We start from the raw sequence: 15,426 nt of genomic DNA, 5'->3' as shown, positions 1-15,426 counted from the left end.
AAGACACTCCAGCATCGTTTTTCGTGTGAAGTGTCTGATCACCCATAATACATCCCGCACTTGCTTCTCTCTGATTTCTTCTCTTCGCTCACACAAGCCGCTGGCTATGACAGCAGCTTGTCACAGGCAACGAGCTGGAGACAATCGTAAGGATATGGCGGAAATCACAGGCAGCTGCCTTCTATGACGAATGAATTGGACAGTTGTTAGCATACTACGAAAAATGTCTAAATGGGAGTGGTTGCAAAGTAGAGAAGTAGCTGGAAGGGTAGCTAAGTGTTGAGAAACGAAAAAGCCCTCATATTTCATGAACATACTCCGAAAGAAACGTAAGTGGTGTTGTTGACAGATGTGAAAACGCATTGGGCCTCCATTGCAGATTTCTGCCAAAAAAAGTCGTAGGACTTATCCTAGAAAATTTCTCGAGTGTGTAGGACCAGTACCAAATAGAGCGAATAAAGGACTTTGGACATATACAAAAAGAGCAACATTAAGGGTCACATGTTTGTTTGATTCACAGAAGAGCGTTACAGAATTTCAAAAGAAACTGATCTGACTGACTACAAAGGATAAATGCCAAATATCCGAGAAAACGTACCGAAACACTATCTTTTAATTAGAAGTGCCAACGGTCTTGCCGCAGTGGTAACACCTGTTCCCGTCAGATCACCATAGTTACGCGCTGTCGGGCTGGGCTAGCACTTGGATGGGTGACCACACGGTATACCGAGCGCTGTTGGCAAGCGGGGTGCACCCAGCCTTTGCGAGGCAAACTGAGGAGCTACTACATTGAGAAGTAGCGGCTCCGGCCAAGGAAACTGACATACGGCCAGGTGAACGGTGTGCTGACCACACGTCCCTCCATATCCGCATCCAGTGACGCCTGTGAGCTGAGGATGACACGGCAGCCGGTCGGTACCCTTGGGCCTCCATGGCCTGTTCGGGGGTTTAATCAGAAGTTACGCTTGGAACGTTTCCTAGGTTCATATTATCTGGCAGATAATGAAATATCCAAACCTAAACTAAAAAACAGGCATTTGACCGTTACCTTCTGTCTTCGGATAATACACACATAAAAAAAAGTTTTGCATCACCTTAGTTTCGAGGGTTCCGGAACCTGTACAGAAAATTGGAATAGAGATCAACATAAACATCATTTCCGTCCTTTTTATTGCTCATGAAAACAACATGTTGCATGTTGAACCACCATACAGCGAAACCTTCAGAGGTGGTGGTCCAGATTACTGTACACACTGGTACCTCTAATACCCAGCAGCACAACCTCTTGCACTGATGCATGCCTGTATTCGTCGTGGCTTTCTATTCACTATTTCATCAAGGCACTGTTGGTCCAAATTGTCCCACTCCTCAACGGCGATTCGGTGTTGATCCCTCAGAGTGGTTGGTGGGTCAATTCGTCCATAAAAAGCCCTTATTAATCCATCCCAGGCATGTTCGATACGGTTCATGTCTGGAGAACATGCTGGCCACTTTAGTCGAGCGATGTCGTTATCCTGAAAGAAGTCATTCACAAGATGTGCGAATTGTCGCCCATGAAGACGAATGCCTCGCCAATACGCTGCCGATATCGTTGCACTATCGGTCAGAGGATGGCATTCACATGTTGTACAGCCGTTACGGCGCCTTCCATGACCACCAGCGGCGTACGTCGGCCCCACTTAATGCCACCCCAAAACAGCAGGGAACCTCCACCTTGTTGCACTCGCTGGACAGTGTGCCTAAGGCGTTCAGCCTGACCGGGCTGCCTCCAAACACGTCTCCGACGATTGTCTGGTTGAAGGCATGTGTGACACACATCGGTAGAGAGAACGTTATGCGAATCCTGAGCGGTCCATTCGGCATGTTGTTGGGCCCATCTGTACCGCTCTTCGTTGGGTCATGGATGTAAAGATGGACCTCGCCATGGACGTCGGGAGTGAAGTTGCACAACATGCAGCCTATTGCGCTGAATTTGAGTCGTAACACGACGTCCTGCGGCTGCACGGAAAGCATTATTCAACATGGTGGCGTTGCTGTCAGAGGTCCTCCGAGCCATAATCCATAGGCAGTGGTCATCCCCTACAGTAGTAGCCCTTGATCGGCCTGAGCGAGGCATGTCATCGACCATTCCTGTCTCTCTGTATCTCCTCCATGTCCGAACAACATCGCTTTGGATCACTCCGAGACGCCTGGACACTTCCCTTGTTGAAAGCCCTTACTGACACAACGTAACAATGCGGACGATCGAACCGCGGTATTGACCGTCTAGGCATGGTTGAACTACTGAACTACAGACAACATGAGCCGTGTACCTCCTTCCCGGTGTAATGACTGGAACTGATCGGCTGTCGGACCACCTCCGTGTAATAGGCGATGCTCATGCATGGTTGTTTACATCTTTGGGCGGGTTTAGTGACATCTCTGAACCGTCAAAGGGGCTGTGTCTTTGACACAATATCCACAACCAACGTCTGTCTTCAGCACTTCTGGGAACCGGGGTGATGCAAAACTTTTTCTGAAGTGTGTGTTACAGGACGATGCGTACGACAGAGAGATGTAGAATTTTCTTTAATACTGCTGCCTAGCCTTTGCATACCAGATGACATATCATGAGAGGAGTGATTTGATTTTTGACATACCAAAACACTTATCACTACTCAATGTGTCAATGTGGGAATTGGACTATGTCTCGCATCTGGCACTGAACGATGGCCTGCTTTCCAGGATTGATTGATTACGTCACTGGAGTAGTTTCAATAGCTTCAAACGCTTCAGAATCATTACTTGTTAGAAGATAACACAATTTGATATTGCACACGTTTATAGATGAGAATGGTACCGTACCCGAAAGAACTTAATCGATAATTTTAAAGCTTGCTGACAGAAATGCGCCGTTTTTGGTTAAAATACAGTAGCAATTTAGCTTTATTTTATGTTTATTTCAGTTTAGATGCAATCATTGTATTCTGCGGCTTAACCACTTCAAAAGCTTCTGTTGTTGTAGGAAGTTAGTTGCTTACAAAGTTAGTTACTTCGTCGAATGATGATAACTGAAAGCGTAGGATCGTGTTAATTCCACTGGTGACTTTATAAAGAAACAAAATGTTTGTGTGGAGTTGTTTGGCGTGTGCACATCTTACTGAGTTTGTTTAAACAGTGGCACTCACATGCTCGTAAGGCCAGGCGCATCAACTGTGTTGCTTCTCGCTAAATTAACTGTATCGTCTTCGGTTAAAATACCGTAACAATTTTGCTTTGAATCGACGTTTATTCCAGTTCAGATATAGCCACGGTGTTCCGCGGCCCAACAGTTTCAAAATGTTTGCGTAGCTTTAGCAGACGAATGCGAATCTGATTTTGTTACTTCGAATAGCAGTGGCTACTTGCTCGTAATGCCAGGTGCATGCACGCAATTCTTCCGTCGATGAGCCCTGATATATGAGTTCGACTAAACTGTTTGGTTGAAAAAGTGAACGCCATGAACAGCTCAGCAACGCATTGCGTCCTGGGCATCGCGCCTGGTCCACTGCTACACGCGGCTGCCCATCGTGTCATTCGAGCGTCCCACTTCTCGGGAAGCCGATGAAGCGAGAAGATTTGAGGGCAACATAACTGTCAACCCAGCACTCACGTTCCAAGAACACAGCAGTCAGTGCGTTGATGGAAATGTTTCTGAAACTCAGCAGAAGTTACGATCTCGGTCATTGTGCAGTGGAAAAACTACTGCATGCATTGTGATGGTTGTTGCAATCACACAGTTTAAGCAATATATAATGAACTGGATTTACAGCTGCTTTGGTTTAAGGGTTATAATGCTCAGTACATTTCCGCTGCCTCCATCATAGCACAGAGATATAAATAATTTCATTTACTGTCCCTTATCATGTCCACCTGAAATTCTGAGTTCATCAGTGAAGTCTTCAGTGATGTTAATTTTTCATTTCCCGAGGGTCTTTTCTTAAAAAAATATAGTGAACTACATGTGTGGTGGAAACCTATTCAAGGCGTGTTGACAGCAGCGTCGTCAAAATATATCGTTGAAACTACCGTTATCATTGGTCTATTATTGATGTCACAGATGAACTTAAACTACAAAGGTCCCTTAAGATCCATTACACTCGGACATTACATCCTGAAAATTAACAAGAAACCTGCAAAATTCATGCCTACTATAACGGTTCATCAATTCCTCTAGATCTCAAACTGAGTGAACATGTGTGGAAAATAATTTCAGTTCATTCATTTTTTTGTGTGCAGTGTCATAAACATCCGCCACCACACTTGATGATGTTCAATGGTCTGATGATAAAATAGGTTCTGGTGTTATGAGTCGTTTAAATTTTAAACGTACGGGCTATGTTTTAAGGCAGCAATTTTCTACTCTGCAACAGCAAATGAGCAATTGTTCTCAACCGAACAAGTTCCTTCCCGCACATTGTTTGTTTCTTCCGTTCCTCAAACGAAATGACGTATCCTCCAGCATCAGCTAGAACGATCCATATTGAAAAAGTTTATGAACACTAGACGCATGCACGTTTGAAACAAAAACTGAGACAGCAATTTCTTAAACAGGCGAAACCATTTTGAATTTGAGTAATTCTCAGAATTTCTATTGGTAAACATTACCAATTCAAACAGGATAAGAAGAAAACTTGACAGTGAAGCAGTAAGCCTTGAAAAGGGTCGTAAGTGGTTGTCCGAGAAATTTTCGTGATCGGAAATAGTGAATTCTACTGCAATCCGTGTAAAAGGTATTACCATTCAGACATTCTTCAAAAGTAGAATCGTCTTAAAAAGTGGCATAAAGCAATCTCGCACTTCTTGCCGCATCAGTTCAGGGTAGAATGCCACCAAAGCAGCGGTTTTGACAATCAGTTGCTCCGGACGAATACAATGGACATAAACCACCCATTCGTTCAAAGCACGCACGTGACAGAAGGACCTAAAACGAGTATCTGGATATTAATAAGCAATAAAGTCGTCTGTGAGGTGTCCAAGGTGGATTATTTTATTGGTTCAATTTAAGGTATGATCGTTAAGCATGGAACATCAAATTTCACGAGAACTTTCTGACATGCATTTAATAGATACTGTAGAAAAATGTCATGTTTGAATGGAGATGTTTCTAAATAGGATTCATCTGTAATTAAAATCATTTCTCATTGTAGATGGAAACTTGCTAGGATCTGTATAGAGAGTTTCCTAGCTCGTCTACTTGCCCGAGATATTTCGTTTTTTACGGATGCTGTTTAGAGAATACTGGCGGGGCGGCTTTTACCCGTCCATCACAGAAGACACATGGACCTACAGCAGGCAAACAATTTCGATCCTCTAAGATCAGTTTAATTCAGTACCGAACTTCTTGCATTTTGTGTGTTTAGGCGCTCAGTCCGGAACCGCGCGACTGCTACGGTCGCAGGATCGAATCCTGCCTCGGGCATGGATGTGTGTGATGTCCTTAGGTTAGTTAGGTTTAAGTAGTTCTAAGTTCTAGGGGACTGATGACCACAGATGTTAAGTCCCATAGTGCTCAGAGCCATTTGAACCATTTTTTTTTTTGTGTGTTGTTCTATTTACTCTAAACTTTACGCTGTTTCTGTGGGGTGGAAAGGCGCCATAGCCTATAGCTTCGACGCTCTTTAGCGTTGTTGGATGAACTTTTCTGGATACGGGTTTCTATCCTCAATTCGTTCATTAAGATAGCCTGACTCCGAGGACCGCAGGCTGCTATGCGTAACATGCCACGGACCGTTGCTAATTTAGTTCTTCTCGATGTATTGTGTACATAAAACAAAAGAAACGGTTAACCGCTTAATGAGAAACTGATAAACCCCACGATCACGACATATTATTCGCGCACAGATGCATCACATGAAACACCGTTGGGCTGATTTGTATCTGACAGCGTTTTGAAGATACGAGAAAGAACAAATCCCATATCAGTCTATTATAATTCATGAACTACACATTGATGGCGGTGACAAACTGTGCAGTCTCGTGTCGGGGAACGCCTGTCTTGTAAATAGAAACAGCAGTCATTGGCGGAAGGAAAACTCGCTATGTGCGTGACGTGTTTACAACAGCACTGCGCTGTTCGTTGTAGCCGATAGTTGCCACGCCGACATTTGCTAACGGATGCGTCGCAGTGCTATTGCCATGGTAAGTTTCGCAAACAATGAATACGCCGACATCCACCTCATCTCTGGGCTTGCCGATGGAAGAGATGACTTTGCAAGCTAACTGTATCAAGATACATTTACCAACCGGCGCCTTCCATCCGCTAACCCATTTTACTCTGTGGATGGGCACTTAAGGGAGTATGGTGCACGTGTAGCACCTCCAGGATTCAGTGGCCGGGGCTCGCCGTCGGCGTGAAGTGCAGATGGCGAAGAGAATTTGTTACAAAATGTTGCGGAGCACCGAAAAATAAGCAACAGGTCTCTCACCACTGCAGTCGGAATATCACAGTCTACTGATGCGCGAGTACTGCACAGAAACCACAACTATCCCTTTCGAATGCCGAATGTACGTGAATTGCCACCGGGAGACAACCAGCAGAGTGTAGACTTCTGAAATGTCATCCAACGGCTTCAGAAGCACGACCAGCATTTTTCACGAACAGTACTGTTCACCGACGAAGCCTATTTCAAGAATGAGGGTATTATGAATTCACGTAACGGACACAAGTGGGCAGAAGAAAATCCCGATAGCACATTGGTACGAGGGTACCAACAGCGATGGCCTGTCAATATCAGGCGTCGTATTATCAAATGGCTCTGAGCACTATGGGACTCAACTGCTGTGGTCATCAGTCCCCTAGAACTTAGAACTACTTAAACCTAACTAACCTAAGGACATCACACACACCCATGCCCAAGGCAGGATTCGAACCTGCGACCGTAGCAGCAACGCGGCTCCGGACTGAGCGCCTAGAGCCGCACGGCCACCGCGGCCGGCGTCGTATTATCGATCGGCACCTAATAGGGCCACATGTGCTACTACCAAGGCTGACAGGAGAGCGATATCTGCGTTTCCTGGATGCCACGTTACGGAAATATTGGAAGACGTTAGTCTGGCCTCTCGTGTGAACCTGTGGAACACACATGACAGAGCCCCCTGTCACTTCAGCGGCACAATGTGACGCTACCTGGACAGTTCCTTCCCTTGCAAATGGATTAGTCTCGGAAGCCCTGTAGCAGGGCCAGCTAGACCACCAGCCCTTAGTCCACTGGATTTCTTTTTGTGGGGCCATCTGAAATCTGTGATTTATGTCAACAATCTTCGACGCAGAGTACAACATGCCTGTGATATTACACAAAGAGATACAGACATGAAGGATCGTGTTCACTAGTCCTTCCTACGAAGAGTCGAGCTTTTCCTCACACACCATGGCCGTCATATAGAACATTACTTATGAATAACCACTGAAGCTTCTGGTCATGTGTTTCTACGTTACTTTAGATTTGTACTGTTGTTCTGTATTCGTTTAAATGGACTGATACATAACTGAGTAGTCGTAGTTTGAATTTTGATTCTTTGTGATCGTTCCTTAAGACTATATCCAGGACAAGAAGTAAATAATAAAACACGCATACATAGTAATGCATTTCTTCCTTCATTTCCTTTCTCAGTGCCATCTAGCCAAGATACATAACACGGGGGCGAAAACAGAAAGAGATAGATGTGGACGCTGTCACTTCTCGCATTATATATACTAAGATGGTATCTGTTCTTTCGGACCATCTTAGTATATATCTTACCATCTTAGTATATATATAGCTAAGGCTCACCGGCCACTTGACCATCTTCTTCTTCTGTGCGAATACACAAACAATGCCCGAACTCTTACGGGAACCGAGCGAGGTGGCGCAGTGGTTAGCACACTGGACTCGCATTCGGGAGGACGACGGTTCAATCCCGTCTCCGGCCATCCTGATTTAGGTTTTCCGTGATTTCCCTAAATCGCTTCAGGCAAATGCCGGGATGGTTCCTTTGAAAGGGCACGGCCGATTTCCTTCCCCATCCTTCCCTAACCCGAGCTTGCGCTCCGTCTCTAATGACCACGTTGTCGACGGGACGTTAAACACTAACCTCCTCCTCCTCCTCTTACGGGAATCGGCAACGCGCCGCGAGTAATGAGTATAATGGGCGGAGGCACTACGAATGTAGTGCGGGAAAATACGTTGAGAATGTGGGTTTCGCAGGAGGCGTGCCAGAGATAAATCCATGCAGTCGCACTATCCTCTGTGTCCTCAGTGGCTCAGATGGAGAAAGCGTCTACCACACATTTTGATCTGTCCCCGTTGACGTATGTCAACGCCTGTAAGCAGCTAACGGTGTTCATTTCATTGTAACTTCTCTCATTGTCACGCAAACCGTCGTCTGACGCCATATCCCTCGCCTTCTAATCGGCGGCGTCGACTACCTACAACACTTGCTTGTTGTTCGGTGTTGCAGATCTATCCCTTTGCCTTACGTAGGCGCTCTGCAGCACCTCAAAGCCCGCTTCACATTTCTCGATCTTATAACATTCAATTACACTGCTATTTAGTGACATAGGGGAAATGGGAAAAGGAATTAATGTTTGTAGCTCAATGTGTGACACTTTATAGGAAATATTTTTCGCAGTTGCAACTCACCCTATATGTATAGAGTGTTCACAAACACTCTGAAAAGTTTCTAAGGGTACTGCAGGGTATGTGTTACTGAGAGATAATGTTAAGAAAGGACGCATAAAAGAAAAGATAGAAATAGTGTCAGTTGTTATTAAAGGGTAAATGATAGTGCACGAGACTGCTCAGCATTTGACTGGGCTTCTATCCTTACCAGCGTTGCAATTACAATATTTGTCGCGCTAACCTGTTCGGTTTTAGGAAACCAAACGAAGAACACGTTTGGCAACACCGTCTCTGGCGTTCCGCTTGAATATGCGCGCACAGCGACCTGAAGCTTTTCAGACTGTTTCTGATCATTCTATATGCAATGAACGATCAAAATGTTTCCCTTTGAGGGCTTTCCTACAGCGTATATGCAACCCAGCGTGACTCCGATGCCGGTGTATAAGCACCGACATGTAGGCAAGGTGTTAGAGTGGCCTTTGAACAGATAGACCCTTTAGTGTAGCTTGTAAATGATAATATACCCTGAAGTAACAAAAGTCATTGGGTAGCTATATGCATATATCGATCCAGAGCAGCGGCGTTTGGGTAGATGGTTCAAATGGCTCTGAGCACTATGGGACTTAACTTCTGAGGTCATCAGTCACCTAGAACTTAGCACTACTTAAACCTAACTAACCTAAGGACATCACACACATCCATGCCCGAGGCAGGATTCGAACCTGCGTCCGTAGCGGTCGCGCGGTTCCAGACTGTAGCGCCTAGAACCGCTCGGCCACCCCGGCCGGCGTTTGGGTAGAGTTGTCAGTGCTAGCATACGAGCAACACTGCGTGAAACAACCGCAAAAATCAATGTGAGACTTATGATAAACGTATCCGTATGGACAGTGCGGTGAAATTTGGCGTTAATGGGCTATGACTGCAGACGACCGACGCGAGTGCCATTGCTAACAGCACAACATCGTCTGCAGTGCCTCCCCTAGCCTCTTGCCCATATTAGTTGGCCCCTACACGACTGGAAAACAGCGACCTGGTCAGATGAGTCCTGATTTCAGTTGGTAAGGGCTTAATGGTAGTTTTCCACTCTCTCGCTGTATTTCTGTTTCATCAATGATATGCCCCAGAAATTTAATCTTTTCCTTCAGCCAATCTGTCTTACTAAACTTAAGTTTCATGCCCCTTTTCTGCATAGCCACCAGTACCTTCTCCAATAATGCAGAAGGCTTCTCCCACGTCTTTGTCGCTATTAATATATCGTCAACATAAACAGTAAGCTGGTCCAATAGCTCAGGTCCCAACAACTGGTACATGGCTCTTACAAAGACACACACAGCAATGTTAAGACCAAATGGCAAGAGCAAGACTGATAACAGACTTCTTTTTTGCAAGAACGCTGTATATTTCCTAGATTGTTCCACTAACCTTATACTCCAATACCAAGAGGTCACATCCATGGAACTCATCGATCGATATTGGCCTATCGGTTTCTCGTTCCACAATTACATTCAGTCTCCTCAAACCCAGGACAAGTCGCACACTTCCATCCATCTTGGATACTACAATCAATGGACTGATATATTCACTACTTGCTCTTTCAATTACCCCCCCCCCCCCCCCCTCCTCTTCCATGACAGCATGCGGTCTATCTCTTCTAGTACTGCTTTTCTCCGGGCAAACGGTATTACATAAGTCTTGGGGGCATAGACCTCATGTTGCTTAATAGTTAAACTGCACTCGAACTTCTGTACTTCACCTGGTGCATTAGAAAAGACTCCACAATTTCGTTTTAAAATTTCACTCAGTTCCCTTTTCTGTTATTCAGACAAACTCCCCAACTCTGACACATATTTTCTCTTGAATCGTCTCCACCACATCCTTACCCTGACTCAAGCTATGTATCGTTACTAATTTCACCTCTGCTGCAACACCTCCCTCTCCTACGTACTGTGCCTCCTTAGGACTACGAAATACCTCCGTTCTCTTAGCAAAGGGGACCACTAGTTTTCTACTTCCTACTAGGAATCTCAACTCACAGTCTTCAAAATTTTTTAGTTCATCTTTAAACGCATATAGAAAATCCACACCCACTAATAACTCTACATTCACCCCGAGAATGAGAAGAAAGGAATGTTCTACCATTACTCCCCCTAACTGCACTGGCATCACTACTTCCTGTCGAATAACCTTAGACAACTTTCCAGTAGCACCAAATATTTTCATTTGGGACACTGGCCACACTGGCATATCTTCTGTTGCTGGCAAACTCGCAAAGTACTCATCCGAAATTCCGGAAATTTCCGATCTGCTGTCCACCATCACCTGACTTACCATTCCTCCAACCTGCACCTCGACAATAGGTTCATCGTCTGCGACCGTGGGAGTGGCTTCCTCCTCTGCTAACAAATCGGCAATGATCTCTCGTCAACCAAATTATGGAACAATTCTAACATTTCCGGATTGAAATTTACCTACCTGCCAACCCGAAGAACCTTGAAGCAATCTGTCGTGAAGCGACAGTTCGCACATACGCTCAACTTCTGCCCATTCAGCGCGAGATTCGAGGAGCTCAACTTCTCCGCCGTTTAACCCTAAGGGTTGTCCATGTTGCTTATCTCCATCAAACATGAACTCAGAAACAATGCCGCTCACTCGCTCTTCACTGCTGACACCTTCCTCTAATGGTTCCGCTATTGCAAACATTAATATGTTGCCAGATTCCATACTTACTCTTAGAAAATAATTGAAATTTCTGATAAGGTCTTATGGGACCAGACTGCTGAGGTCATCGGTCCCTAAGCCTACACACGTCTTAATCTAGCTTACGCTATGGACAACACACACACACACACACACACACACACACACACATGCCCAAGGAAGGACCCGAACCTCCGACGGGGGATTTACTCTTGGATGCCATAGTTCCCACACTCTTTGATTAAACGAGATGTTACTATTTTTATTTCCCTCAGGCCTGGGTGCCGTCTCTTCAAACAATCGAGCTATTCCGTAAGTTCGCCCGCCTCCTGCACTTGCCGCGGTATTTTCAATATCTCCGGCGCGCTCATGGCACTGCCGATTGCCGGTCAACCTGTGCGCGAGACCCCCTACTACCGTTCTTTTCTCCCTCTCTCCTACATTCACTGGGCGCGCCTCCGCTGTCACCTGCGTCCAGCCCGCACCAGCTGACTCCAATGCACCTTGCCGAACGTCAAGGCCATCTCTTAAGGCCTCCTTGCTCTTTCCTTTCTCTTTCTCACCACGCCGGCTCGGACGTGAACACCTGTTTCTATATGGGCCCTTCACGTGAGCTGACTGCAGTCGGCCCATCAATGGGACACTATTTCGTTTAAACTCTCTCCACTCTCTTCCCTACGCCTGTCTCTCGCATTCCGGGCACGAACGCCTCTCCTAACAAATCTTACCGGCTGCACCTCTTCCCGCATCAAAGGCCGCTGCGGCTGATTACCGTAGCGCAAATCTAAACGCTCGAGTCTGTCTAAGAAACTCACATATATTTCGTAGCTGTCCTGTGGTGCTGCCACCCTCTCCTTCCTAACATAAAAAGGCAACATCCGCTCTATCCCAGCAGCAAACAACTCGACCGCCATACCTCCATCTACATGCTTTATGCGGCGCTACCACCAATCACAAAACTGTTTCATAGTGCCACACTCTGCTTGGTACTTCCTGCCTCCCCAAAAATCCACTAACAATTGTTGCTGGATTTCTCCAGACCAATATTCTTTTAAAAACCTTGTCTTAAAATTTGTGAAACCCTTGCAGTCAATAGCCACCCCATTAGCCTACTGAAAGGCATCATCCGTTAAGTGACCCACTACATACGAAATTCGCTCTCGTTCCGTCCAGTTCTCCGGCATTACCCAATCAAATTCCTCAAGGAATACTTTAGGATTAATGGTTCCCTGTGGCCCAAAGGTACTGAACTTACGACACTGAATAAACACTGCTTCTGCTGAACTGCTCGACGAACCCTGGCCTGCCCTAGTGGCCCGTTTAGCAGTTGCTTGCTCATTTTGCAATATTTGAGAGTCCAGCTGCTGATTATGGACCTCTTGATGTTTCTAAACGAGTCACACATTGCTCGACTAGCTGCCAACGCCTGAATAGTGTCCTTAGCATGTAACTTATAACTAGTATCTTGCTCAGACCTTATATTACCCACTTCAGTATTTATTTTCGTTTCCAGATCCCTCCGTTTAACTTCCAACTCAGTTGTGAATTTGTGATATGCAGTAGCATGCTCATCCAATACTTTGGTTATTTTCCTAACCCCTCCTTGTGCTCTTTAGCACATGCCTTCTTCACTTGGTCCAGCTCAGTACCAACTTTATCTACTACTTGTCGTAGTTTAATGTCTACTTGCTGCTCCAATTGCAATTTACACTGGGCGAACTGCTCAGGGATGTCACTCTTCATCTCCTCAGGCAAATTCGACACTTCCAATGCAACACTGGAGCTTGCTTGTTCATTTCCTTGCTTAATATCTTTACTGATTTCTTCCCGAAATTGAGTCAATGTTGCAAGAAGTGACAGCAAGAAGACATTTTTCTATTCCCCTGGTACTGCCAAAATCATCTGTCTACTACTGATTCTGACCTGCCTTGAGTAACCTCAACCCCTTCAGAGATTGAATCACTCAAGTTTAGTGGCAACTCTTTTGTCTGTTTGGTCTCTACTTGGCTATCACCTGCCAATAAAATTCTCATTGAATGCAGATCTGAGCTAAACATCTCTGCACTGTCTATATCCTTATTTATTCTATCCATTTTAATAACCTGCTCAGTATCACCCTTGGCTTTCCCCGCTATGCTACTTTTATCCTGCTCAGTCATTTTCTTTCCTAAAGTTAAAAAGCTGTTCAACCGTTGGTGTAGAATTCGGTTTCTTGGCTATCGACGACTTCTCCGACGCACTGCCTGTTTGTTGCGTGCCCCGAATTGTTCCGCTAGCGATGTTCTCTTTATGCGGTGCTTCTACACCGGCTTCAACCTCGCGAGGTCTGCTGTCCACTGGTGTTCTGCTTCCACCGCGCGCTGGCACCGTTCCTCTTTGTGCGGCCGTTCGTTACGCCCATCAAAGCTTAACCGACTGCGGCGCCTGCTTACGCAATGTGCGCCAGATTCAAGGCTACTCCGCAGCCCTTTACGACCGGTACTGTCTCCACGTACTAAGCACGCAAGCCAACCTACTGAGCCGCTCTGCAGCTGCAATTACTTACAGTGTACTATGCTATTATAATGCTTATCCTTGTGCATAAATTACTTCGTACTATTCGGTGATGCATCTCCGTTTATTCATTTTTCGGCCGATGCACCACGTTGAAACATTCCCTTGGCCGATGTACTACTTTGTAACATCCCCTCTACAGAATGACAAACCCTAACTTATAACGTACTGGACCCCTTGTACTGTCTGGTATGGTAAATGGTAGATTTACAGGGTGCGTGGCAGGTCCTCTTTGTGGCTTACCTGCACGGTGGTAACGCAGTCTGCCACCGCAGTTTCTCGACCTGTAGTCTTACCTACCCTTACGTGCAGTTTAGACGCTCGTACGTTATTCGGCACTCTGTGGATTCTGGACTTAGCAAATACCTAGAACTAAGGTTTTGGAGAGGAATTTCGGTTCTACTAAATAATGCAATGCAGCTCGGATAAAAGCAATTATATTCTACAGACACGTTGGCCTCAAAATCCTCTGATACACTTTATTACAAACAAGTTGAAAAATCGTAGTTGGCACACTAGAATCCAGCGAGATGGCGGTCAGACGGATATGCCCCTCTAAGTGGGTTTAAGACCACTGTCGGATACCGATTGCATTTTGTTGTTGTCTCAATCAGGATAATCCCAGTTGTGATCGTATTAATATATATCAATGAGCTGTCACGCGGGTCTTTTAGCGCACAAGGCCAGGTTCTTGTATTACCGGATGCCACGGAATTCAGTCTTTACTTACACTTGATACGCCGCATAAAAATAAGCATGATCATAACCAATTGGTCATAATGATCATTGGCAGATGACAAAAAAAGAATTTGCAACAGCAGGAGCGATCACAGCAGCTGACTTACTGTGTTCAATGACTTTCGTGTTGTTGCATGAACTAAACTTTGCTCAGTGAACTATTTGTGTCTACACCTCAGTCGTCGTCGGCTGATACTCGTATCCGAGTTTTCATTTCTCTCCTGAGATTTCCTTTGTCACTGTTCAGGCGTGGAAGTGTCGTTGATGGCTTAGCAATCCAATCCTAGCGTGGAACAGGCGGCCACAGACATTACAGCATGGAAGGTGGAGGACGTGGCTGAGCCTGGAGGAGTCTACGTCTCTGGCGTTTGTCATTCTCCATTCTTCGACGTTCCAGCTCAAAGTTTTGAAGAGAATTTGAGGTAACTGAGTGCCAGCGACTTCGGTCTTCTGCTATTGTGGACCAGTTACTCGGATCGATGTTCAGGTTTTTCAGATTTTTCTTGTACTGATCCTTATAACGTTTGAGAGGGGAACCTCGTGACCTTTTACCTGTACTCACTTCGCTGTACAGCATTTGGCGTGGAAGTCTGTCATTTTTCATCCGCTGGAAATGTCCGACCCATCTGAGTTGATGCCCAATGATAAGAGCTTCCATGCTATACATTTTTGGTTTCTCAAGAACAGCCATGTTGGATATGAAGTCGTCCCATTTCTGGTTCATGATATATCTTAGCTTCTGCTGGTTGAAGCGTTCTAGTTTCTTCAGATCACAGCGATATAATGTCCAGGTTTCGCAACCATATAGCAGGGTGGAAAT

At 45.5% G+C, this 15,426-nt stretch overlaps 1 pseudogene; it reads left to right on the top strand.

Moving 5' to 3' along the window:
* The first annotated feature begins 624 nt into the window (after window positions 1–624).
* LOC126472115 (5S ribosomal RNA) lies at window positions 625–742 on the top strand (annotated as a pseudogene).
* Window positions 743–15,426: the final 14,684 nt, after the last annotated feature.

This window comes from Schistocerca serialis, chromosome 3 (genome assembly GCF_023864345.2).
Source record: "Schistocerca serialis cubense isolate TAMUIC-IGC-003099 chromosome 3, iqSchSeri2.2, whole genome shotgun sequence".
NCBI classification, from domain to species: Eukaryota; Metazoa; Arthropoda; class Insecta; order Orthoptera; family Acrididae; genus Schistocerca; species Schistocerca serialis.
This window is presented reverse-complemented; position numbering and strand designations above follow the sequence as displayed.